The following is an 11,661-nucleotide window of genomic DNA, read 5'->3' on the forward strand; positions in this document are numbered from 1 at the left end:
CTCCCCAAGCCGGCCTCGGGAGGGGGCCTCCGCCTGCGACGCCTACCACCCGCGCTCCCCGCCCCCTGCGCCGCGAATCCCTTGATAATCCTGGCTCAGGCCGAGTAGGAGATCTTCCTTTTACCTCGGACTACAAAATGGCTCGGCGTGGCTCTGCACTGATCCTGTCTCTATTTAGACTCTGCTATTTCGTTCATGCAATTTTTTGCAATTAACTTTGTTTTAAAAAAGCACTGCAGTTCTGATCCCTGACTTCTCGGTGCCTCCGAAATTTTGACGCCCAAGGCACGCTGCTCATAATCGGAGCCCTGGAGGGGGCCACAACTGCGCACCGACCGAGGCCTCNCCAGGCACTCCGGGGGGCGGGCGGAGGTAAGCAGTCTGAGGCTCACTGCGTGACCTCTCCTGTGGGGAGGGGTTTGTACTTCCTCCCGAAGGCAAAGGGGGCCCGTGTGCGGTTTCTCATTTGCTGAGCCGAGGTCTGTCTACAGACTCGCTCTCACTGGTACAGCAGGGGTGCGCGCCCTTTCCAAGGAGCTCCTGCCAAGCCCCGGCCGTCCGGGGCGACCCAGGAACCCGCCGACTGGCTCCCCTGGCCTCAGGAAACGTCGACACCTTTATAAGGGCTTGGGCAAGATTTCTCTTGGATGAGCCTCTCAATCGGAGGCAGGTCTGGGCTAATTTCACACGTGTCGCAGGAGCCGGGGAGCCGTCCCTGGGCTACACTGGCCGCGCTCAGCTAGCCTTTGTTTCCCTGCCCGACCCCCGCCCAGCGCTCACGTGGCCGGTAAATAACCGTCAAATCCGGGGGCGGGGGGAGGAAAATGCCCGAGGACAAAGGCTTGCTTTCTGCACCTGACAGTAATCCTTGGTGGCGAAGCCCGTAAATCCCGCAGGCGATTCACAGGGAAGGTAGTGTGGGCGGGCGCGCGCGCGGGCGCGCGCGCGGGCGCGTGTGTGTGTGTGTGTGTGTCCATATCTGCGTGCCCGCGCCTGCGCGCCCGCACCCTGGAGGGGAGCCGCAGCTTCAGACTTCATGTATTTAAGCCCCAGCAGCTTTAATTACAAATGCGAATGCCTAGTTTCTGATAGATTAAAAAAAAAAATTCTTTCCTCAACTCGGGAAATTCCAGAGCCTTCAGTTGTGTGAATTTCAGCAGATGAAATTTAAATTTTGTATTTACCCGATCCTCTGTAAGCGCCCTAGATAATTTTTTCTGAATTTTTAATATTTGGTATTGTAAGTGTGCGGGCCATTTGGTACACGGTTCAATAAATACAATGTGAGGGCTACCTGATACCGCTATAGAGACGTCTAAACTCGTTCCCAATTAGTGTGCAGGCTGGGAGTGGTCAATGAGGTAGATCTTAGAAGAAAACAAAGGCATTTGATAGGAAGACATTGTTTGAATGTCATTTCAAAGTTAATTTAATTAAGGAAGGCATATCTGCCGGAGTTCGGGTGGGATTGCCCAGGGAGAGAGATTTTATTTATATTCAGCAGTAAACCTCCGGGTGAAAATACTTTAAAAATTCGCTGTGACATGTAAACCCAACTTCTCTTTCATCAGACAGTCCTCAGACCGACCTTATTAGTCACTGGCCGACCTGGCAAAACCCCTCCTCTTGTTTAAGAACATTTCTTTCCAATTAGGATGTTGTGTGATCAGGGACCTTAAAGCCCAGAGTAGGATCCCCAGAGAGTACGATGGCTTCTATTCTGGTTTCGATGCCAGCCTCTGACTCACTGCCCTGTCCCGAAGTGCCTGGATAAAACTTGCCTGGAAACCCATTAATGAATTAATCAAGGTGGCATTGGAAAGAAAGGGTCTGTGGATTCCTCTTTCCTGAGCAGAAAAATTACCTTGCTCATTACTCTCACTTGGAACAGAAATGATCCACTTTCCAAGGACCTGTTGGTGAGGCTTGCTAGGTCAGCTGATTGGGAAGCTTCCCCTCTGGCAGTGAGAATGCTCAAAAGGACGGGGAATCTGTCCCATGCTCCTCAAAGCAGGTGTGTGTCCCCTACGTGTTCTTAGGCGACATGTACAAATGAAATTGAGGCAAGTCCTTCCCTGCTCCCTCTGCTCATCAAGTCAGAACTCAAAAGCAATGGAACATGGAACGTTCTCCAGCATTTAGGCTGAAATCACCAAGCAATGTCAAAAACATAGCCTGAAGTTTTAGACCTGACTTTGTCACACTTATTTTCTCTGCATAATACTGTAACACTTGCTAATGATTTTAAATGCTAGGTTTCTAACCTTAGGGTCTCAGCAGAAAGGTTTTAATCCATTGCTTGGTTCACTAATCTATTTGAAAACTATCCAATCCAGGCTATACCACCATGTATGATCCTGGGCAAGACAGTCTCCCTGGGTCTCAGTTTCTTTGTCTGCAAATGAAGAGTTGGGGCAGGGCAGTTTTTAAGGTGGAGTCCACTTTCCACCCTGTGTGAATCCACGAAGGAGAGCTTCCTGTCAACCCCAAACTTCAGCAGCCCTCTCTTTTCCGTCCCCAGAGCCTGCCATGCACTAAATGCCCAAGACCAAGAACGGTCTCTAACCCCTATCTGTCCCTCTTTTGCTCATGGAAGGCAAAGTTGGGAGTTTTGATTTAGATGGTTTTTGTCAAGTGCTGATACCCCAAGTAGCCTGATAACATTTATTCGACAAACACATTAAACTCAGTGGGGGAAACAAGTTTGTCCAAAACATTGACCATGATTTCAAAGAGTTTAGTCAGGGTGTGAATGTCACTGCGCGTTAGTGCAGGGTAGGATCTAATAAATATCATTAGGGAAGAACAACAACAACAAAATGCCAGTGGGATTCAGGAAAAAGGGGGAGGGATTGCATGGTGCTGCGGGATTAGGGAAATGGAAGAAAAAAGCCAGTGCAAATAAAATGCATTTCATCTGCTTAAATGTTATCCTTGACTTCTCTGTTAGGCCCTTTTTCTTTTCTTTTTTAACTTTTATCCCACCTCTGACATTCATTCTGTCCTTGTACCTTATATTTTTCCTTTCATTTGTTAACCTCTCTCTTCCCCAGTGGTTTTGCCTGCTAAAAATAGATGAGCGATTGGTCGGAAGCTACAAGAGAGACAAGATGATGCAAAAACTCTGGAAAATCTATGCCGTGGACAGTGAGCCGACCTTAGATGCCAGGTAACCTGGGTGTGGGCCCAACTCAAGTGACAGTGACACCATCTCAAGCAAGTCAGTTGATCTAGATCTTAATTTTATGACCTGTAAAACTGGGAAAAATAATGTCATTCTTATTTACTTTGTCTTTTTTTTTTAGGACAACAAAATATCTAAATCACCTTTCTAAGGACCCAGCCTTGGTGAACATATTTGCCAAATCACATGTCGAGTACATGCTCAGAAAAGATTTTTGGACTTATAAAATTATTTCTATAAAAATTCTTACCAAGAAGTGAACATTAAATCACATTTGTTTCTATGTTTTCTAAATCTTCTTTAATCGAAAGCAGTAGGAAGAGCCCCAAATTAAGACTGTCACAAAAAATCTGGGATTTAGTGGCATTATTTCTTCATTAGAGAAACAGTAAAAACAAAACAAAAACAAAACCAAGAAGACCCATGTCAGTCCACCTATTTGCTACCATAGTTGCCACCATAGCCCCAGATCATCATTACCCACTTACATCCCCACATTCATTCTGCAGATGGTCCCACCCAGTAAGTGTGGGGAGTGTGTGTCCTGCCTATTAGATGTTATGCTATTCTTTGCTTCTACATTTTGGCTTCATTGAGGTTTTGTTTGTGTAACAGTTGATTAACGCTCATCAGAACTGTAGGAGAGGAAAAAAAATCTTTACCCTCTTAGGTTGGTACATGGGGCCTGCAAATTAAACTGACAAAGATAGGTTAGCAGGAGAAAAAGCATTTAATTTTAATGTTTATTTATTTTGAGGGAGAGAGAAACAGAGTGCGAGCAGGGGAGGGGCAGAGAGAGAGGGAGACACAGAATCCAAAGAAGGCTCCAGGCTCCGAGCTGTCAGCACACAGCCGGATGCAGGACTCGAACTTACAAACTGCAAAATCATAACCGGAGCCGAAGTTGGACACTTAACTGAATGAACCACACAGGTACCCGAAAAAGCATTTAATTTTAATTGATGTTGGTTGGGATTTTTGTTTTTGTTGTTGTTTATTTGGGGTTTTGCTTTGGGGGGGGTTGTCTTTTTTTTTTTTTTTTTACATGCACAGGAGCTTCACGAAATAGAAATGGAAACCAAGGAAATGATTAAATGTAAGGACTTATATGCCATTTTAACAAAGGGCAATAAATTGTAGATAAATGATTAGACAAAGGGGGTTGGGCTTCTAGGGCCGATAAGGAAAGACAACTAGGAAATCTATGGGGGAGACTAATGGTAGGTAAGGATTGTTTAGTAAGATATGTACAGATGCATCTGGGTGCTATGTCTGTCTCTGGTGATGAGGATTGCTCTCCTCTTCCTTATACAGAAGGAGAAGGAGACACCTGCACAAGGGAAATTTATGCACTGCTTTTAGGCAGATGGGAAATGGAACAGAGAGCTCTTCTTGTTTCAATTGCCTTTAGCTCCAAACAATCCTTATGGCAAAGGGGCATATTTGGGGACGCCGCACCCTGACCCCTTCGTAACCATATCACAGCTGAAGCAGGTACTGGGTAGTGCAAAGAAACGTACCAGAGTTTCAGCGTGGCCTTTGCTTGAGTGATGAGCTGGTCCAAATAATCAGTGGCTTTAGAAACCCTTAATCCTTTAGAAACCCTGAAGCCCTTATTTCTGAGTTTTCAGGTAGACGGGAGGGAGAGGCCAAGAACCAACAATTCATGAATGAAAAATATCCACCTTTAACTGACAGTTTTAGCAAAAAGCAAAAGACCTATGACGGTGCAGGAGATTGATCGGTTCACTCCAGTTGAAATAATCGTTGTCTGGACTCCGTGTGAACAGCCTCTCCCAGCTGGATAAAATGCTCAGATTACCAGCCCCTCAAAGGAACAAAAGGAGAAACCGAGGTGAGGAGGAGCCAAAGGTCTCTGCTGTCTCCCTCAAGCTTCTCAGTGGGCTTCGGTTCTGAGACTCCCCTGCACAATGACAGACCGCCCCCCCTCCATGCACCCTGGTCACCATGTCTGCCTCCATCATTCTGCACCAGGAGCTGCCCCTCCTACAGTGCAAATTTTCCTCCATATAATCTAATCTGCTGCTTAATCCATTTTTTGCTTTTTAAAAGAAATGCTTTGGGCCATCAGGCATCAACATACAAAAGGAAAACCGCTAAATGTGCTCTATTCTTTTCCAGATGAGAATTGTAGTCTCTGTCTACCTCTTCAGCTGAGATTAGCATAACAATCCCCAGGGGTTTGCTCACTGAGGGAAATACCCAGGGTCCTCTTTAAGCAGTGGTTAATTACATCCTGCTATTTATCCCATTGATTAGAGGTTAACTAATTTGCACCCAGCCAACTCCATTTTTAATCTAATCTATTTCTCTTTTTCCCCAGACTCTCGGTGTCCTGTATCTGGTCTGTCACACAGTCTTGAACCTCCCTACCAAGGAAAAAAGTAATGAGAACTGTCTTCTCCGTCAGGTGGCCAAAGGTCCCTTTTCAAGGCCCATCCGATGCCCCTACCTTGAACCTGAGCTATATCCTCACCAGACCTGGCTTTCGTTTGGTGCAGGCTTTGGAGCCAGACAAATGTGGGTTTCCATGTGGCCATTTAGCACCTGGGGAACCTTGGATGAGTTCTGACCTTCACTTTCCACGTCTTCTCAATGGGAGTGTGACTAAACGCTTAGACGAATTTGGGGGAGCGTCGTTCTTCACAACGTATTCCCTTTCTTTTGGAGAAAATTTTTTAATGTTTTATTTATTTCTGAGAGAGAGAGGCAGCATGAGCAGGGGAGGGTCAGAGAGAGAGGGAGATACAGAATCAGAAGCAGGCTCCAGGCTCTGAGCTGGCTGTCAGCACAGAGCCCGATGCGGGGCTCGAATCCACAAACCGTGAGATCATGACCTGAGCCGAAGCCGGACGCTTAACCAAATGAGCCACCCAGGCGCCCCTCTTTTAGAGTATTTTTTTAGAAGCTGGGAGATGCCTGTGAGGCGGCATTTCTGATTTATACATAATTCTCTCCACGGAGGTGCAACAGGCAAAAGTCCAAGTGCATTGGAAAGCACAGGCAGGTTCAGTGTCATCGGGCCAGGCTACTGAGCTGGCCCAGCTGTTAAGCCAGGTGTTTGCCCATCGGCCAACGTGCCATGGAAGGCCCCTAGATCCTTTCTGCTGCTTCCTGCTATCCTGGACTGCTCCGTGACCCCCCTCCCCGCCCCGTCCCCTTCGACATGTCGCCACCCACCCCCATGTATCTCCACACACATCTCACTGTATCAGTGAGACCTGTGACCCCTTCAGCGGGAAACGTGACCCTTCCCGCTTCTGATTTCCTCTAACCCTTGCTGCCTCACGCTCATGCCTTTCTTACTGTTTCTGCAAGGTAACTTCTCTTTTCACCAAGAGATGTGAGACATGTCCCTGACGAAACGGAGCCTCCCATCCTACTCCTGGGCAAGCTGTCTGTCTTGGGTTGTTCGGGCTGCTGTAACAAAATACCGCAGACAGAGCGGCTGAGACAACAGATTTTTATTTCCCAGAGGCTGCGGATTCTGCCCAAGGTCACGGTGCCAGCAGATCTGGGGGCTGGTGGGGTGACCCGCATTCTGGCTTGCAGATGGCCGTCTTTCCATGACATCACACAGAATGGAGAGGAAGACGCAAGCTCTGGCCCATCTCTACTTACAAGGGCACTGATCCCATTCATGAGGGCTCCACCCTCACTGCCTAATCACCTCCCAGAGCCCCACCTCCTGGGCGGGCCATCACCTTGGCAGTGAGGGTTTCAACACATGAATTTCGAGGAGACACAACTACCCAGTCTGCAGCAAGCTTCTCGCTTCCGAAAGGAATTTTCCTTATTTTCAGCGGTAGAATTAAACTCATTTTAGACATTGCAGCAAGTTCACATGAAAACCGTTGCCTACTGTGCATTAAGGGCAACGCCGTAAGCTCTGTACTTGAGCCTTGATGAAACTTCTACAGTCCTCAGGCCAGAGCTCTACAGAACGCCTGGAACCGAGATCTGTCAACATACCGATTACTGTGACGGTGCTCGGAAAAAACGGAGGCTTCTTGTATCTCCCCCCGCCCCCCATCTCTGCTTCATCTGTGCCCCTCACGCCTTGCAGGATCCACCTGCTCCAGCGCACCACCACTGTTGCTGGCTTCTCTGCCCACCATTTCCTGCACCTTTTATGTGGTTTCGATGTTTGTCGCCACGAGACCCAGGACCACGGCTCAGTTGTCTGGAGACACCCATCCGGACCCCTCAGCCTCCAGCTAGTCCACTGGGCCAGCTGCCCTTTGGACCCCTTTAGCTTGATCAACTGTCCAAAGCCCCGGGCGCTTTCCGATCCTGCCCTGAAGAGGCGTGTGCTTCGCAGGAACTCCTGACCAGACCCGCTGCTTCCGCTCAGCTGAGGCGCACAAAGGCAGTCACACTGAAGCAGGCTTATGTGTGTAGATGGCTGTGCAGAGCAGAACCCAAGCTAAAGGATATACTTCCTGGCCCGAGGCATAAACACCACATATAATTTTTTTTTCTCCTTTCATAAGGGATATTTTTCAGGCTTGTAATGAAGTGTGGTCAGAATGTATTCTCTTCTAGAATATTAAGTCAGGCAGAGGATATTTTCCCCCTTTTTCTCTTTTATACATGTGAATAAAAGTGGAGCAAACAAAGCATACTGTTAAACATTTTACACAAATGTCAGTGGATGTAATTCTAGAGCAGACATTTTTCTGGGGGATTTGGTGTTGGTTTAGGAGGAAAGGCAAGAAATCAGATGAGGTACCTTTAGCAGTAACTTCACAGGGTTGGGCTGCGAAAAACACTGAAATGGTTTTTTAAAGGATCAGGATTTCCACTTGGGAGTTAACAAGTTTGAGAAATACCAAGCTGCAGAATGCTAAAAACACAGATTCTTTTGGTCTCACTTACGAGGACCCCCGTTTCTGTGCCTTCTCTCCAGCTGACTGAAGAATCAAGAAAAATGTTGTGCGGGACACTTGGGTGGCTCAGTCGGTTAGGTGGCTGCCTTCAGCTCAGATCATGAGCTCACAGTTCATGGGATTGAACCCTGCATCAGGCTCTGTGCTTGATTTGGATCCTCTGCTTCAGATCCTCTGTCTCCCTCTCTTTCTGCTCCTCCCCTACTCATGCTCTCTCTCTCTCAAAAAGAAAAAGAAAAGAAATGTTGCAGACAGGCTTAATCCTTCTCTGTAGGGCGGCTCTGGCAAAGGCCTTTTTCCTGTATGAAATTCCCCAAGATTTCAGAAGATGAAATGTGTGTGTGTGCGCATCTGTGTGTGGGTACACGTACATATATGCACACACATGCATGTATGCATGTGTTTATATATACGTGTACATCTGCACAAATGCATGTGTATACATTTTTTTTCTTCTCGAAACACCCATTTCCGACCTCCCTCTCCATGCCTGGGCTCCCTTCTGTGAAACCTCCTTGTTCCCTCCCCACCCTGCCATTCAAAGGGGTTTTCTTCCTCTTCCGTTGTGTGTGTTAACTCCTGTTCACTGGTGATAGGATGTATTCAAATGAAGTGTTCGCAAAATTCAAAGACCGATTCTCTTCTGCCTCCAGGCTGGGTTTTCCCGCGTGTCTTCAGCTCGTCACCACTCTGGACGGTCAGCGGTAAAGACTGGGTGAGGATTGATGGGGGAACAGGGAGGTGCAGGGAGGATCCAGCAGTGAGCCATCTTGCGTTTCACTGGCATCACTGCAGAGGGGAGAAGCAGTTGCTCAAATAAGGCCGGGAGAAGAAGGGCCTGACCCCCTACCGGCCAGTGCCTCAAGTCAGCTTGTGTCTGTCATCTGGGAAGGTCAGTGTCTGTCGATCCGAATTCCCCCTGCACTTCTTCTGGTCCTGTTTTTTTTTTTTTTTTTTTAAGTTTATGTATTTTGAGAGAGACAGAGACAGCATGAGGGGAGGGGCAGAGAGAGAGAGAGAGAGAGAATTCCAAGCAGGTTCCTCACTGTGAACACAGAGTCTGACGCAGGGCTCGAACTCATGAAACCACGAGACCATGACTCGAGCTGAAACCAAGAGTCGGTCCCTTAACCGACTGAGCCAGCCAGGCGCCCCTACTTCTAGTCCTATTTTGAGAGGACCAAGCGACCTCTTCTGCCTCCCTCTTGGATGTGGTTCCTTTGTGAACAGGAGTCCATGTCAAATACCCTGCATGCAGTAGAGACAACAATGAGCACCCAGAAAATGCGGACCTGCGTTAGTCAGCTTGGGCTGCTAGAACAAAGGACCACAGACAGAGTGGCTTAGCCAACAGGAAGTTACTTCCTCGGGTCTGGAGGCCAGAAGTCCAAGATCAAGGTGCCGGCAGGGGTGGTCCCTTCTCTCCCCTTGGTTCATGGCTGGCTGACCTCTCTCTGTGTCCTCACAGTGGCCTTTCCTCCGTGTGTCTGTGTCCTACTTTCCTCTTCGTATAAGGGCACCCGTCATATTGGCTTAGGGCCCACCCTTATGACTTCATCTTAACTTAATTACCGCCTCGAAAACCCCATCTCCAAATACATGCACCACATCCTGAGGTATGGGGAGTTAGGATTTTAACATGAATTTTGGTGACACAACAGAACTGCTGTTAACTCTTCCCAGAAAGAGGCTCAGAATCTTCAGTATCATTCTTCTTGATGCTCTCCCCAGGGGGGTAGTTCTATGTGGCTGAGAGAGCTCGGGTTCTAGAATCAGCCGGAACTGGATTTGGACCCCAGATTGGCCCTTTCTAGCTGTGTGCCCTTAGGTCAGTTACTTAATGTTTCTGAGCTCCAGTTTCCTCTGCCGACACACCTCAAGAGCCCCAGGATTCAGTACGATGATGTAAAAGAGCCTGGCTTGCTAGCTGGTTCGAGACCCAGGTCCCCTACTTTATCTCTTGACTCGTTCACTTCCCTGAGGTCCCCAAGCACGTGCCCATCTAGAGATCAGACAGGTACATTTATTTCTGACCAAGAGACCAATTGCCTGCCGGGTCAGTAGCTTATGCCCCCCCTCATGATATCTCAGGGCCTCAAGGGAAGGATCTTGGTCTCCCGGGGCCCTCGGCTGTTCGCGGTTCCCACATGCAGAGCTGAACCTGCTTTGTGCTCCCAGACCTTTCCTCCAGCAGCTCGTGCCCACGCTGCGCTGGGCATGGGGGAGGGTTAGGGAGCCTCAACTCCAAGGGCGCTTGTCCCCGGACAGCCAGGGAGAGGGCAGAGGTCTTCTGGTGGAGAGGCCAGTGTGGCCACAGACGGAAATCGAAATGCTCTAACCTTGGATTGGGGCCAAGGCAAATCCGCTCGTACTAGGTTGTCAGATTGCAATGATGAGCAGTTTCCCAGGCTGTGGAAGGTGACCTATGGCTCGTCAGGAGAATCAGAAGCAATTGCTAAGAGCAGCTGAGGAAAGAGAAGGTGACAGGGGAGAGTGCCAGATTCCCTAGGAGAGCTTGGCTCTCCTTGCTCTAGAAGGCAGCGTATGGAGGATGTCCCTGAAGACGGGGAAGGAGTTTCTAGATCAAAAGGCGTGTTGCAGGGCTGCTGAAATCAGCACCTTCCAAGTACCACCCACCCCGCACCCCGTTGTTCCCACACTCTCCTGCTCTGTGGTCAGGGCCCTGGTGGGTAGCACTTTCTGGCCGAGGAACCGGGGGAGAGAAGAGATCAGCCCCGTGAAGGGCATTGCCTGGGTGCAAGGCAGCCCATCGGTGGCGGTTTTCTCTCCTGCCTCTCTTTTGCCTCTTCCTGCCCTTCCTAGCCTAGTTCCCATCTTCTCCAAAAGATGCTGAAAGGGGAAGAGTTGACAGAGAGGCAGGTACAATATGCTTGCCAAGGGCAGGCGCTGTGTTAGAGTTATTTGGGTACCGTGTCCTTAAAGGTACCCCGTTTCTTCCCGATGCAGCGGAAAAGAGACAAAGGTTAAATAAACACAGGTCATTCCATAGCAGAGCATCTGCCCAAAGCTTTGCTGGGGAGTGGGGAAGGGAAATGGTGCATCGGAAGAGGAATTCCCAGCCCTCTCCAGTATATCCATGAAGACACAGACGTCGCTCAACCCCGCCATCTCCCATCAAGACTGGTCATGTGTCCGTCTTTTCCCTTCGCTGCTGCGGGATTAACTGTCTAAAAAACAGCCCTGATCGTACTTCCTGATTTTAAATGTCTGATGACTCTATTGCTGGCCACGTTCAGGGAGTCTACCCTGAAGCATCCACCTGCTCTCCCAACATCTTCCAGCCTTTGTCTGGAGTTACCCTTTGCTCTGTGTCTTCCTTGGACGTGCTCTGTATTTTCTTTCCCGAGTGCTTTGGCTCCCACGGGTCCTTCTCCCAGATCTCTCGAGACAGCAGAAGAGAGAGTGCATGGCACTCTGCGCATGCACAGACGAATTTGGGATTCCCGGTCTGCTCCCAGCCGGGCCTCCTGCAACCCATCGTGGTTTTGAGAGTCGCCCCACATCCGAGTGAGGCAAAACCAGAAGAGTAACCCACCTCAAGAGGAG

This window comes from Crocuta crocuta, unplaced genomic scaffold (genome assembly GCF_008692635.1).
Source record: "Crocuta crocuta isolate KB4526 unplaced genomic scaffold, BGI_CrCroc_1.0 scaffold140, whole genome shotgun sequence".
NCBI classification, from domain to species: domain Eukaryota; kingdom Metazoa; phylum Chordata; class Mammalia; order Carnivora; family Hyaenidae; genus Crocuta; species Crocuta crocuta.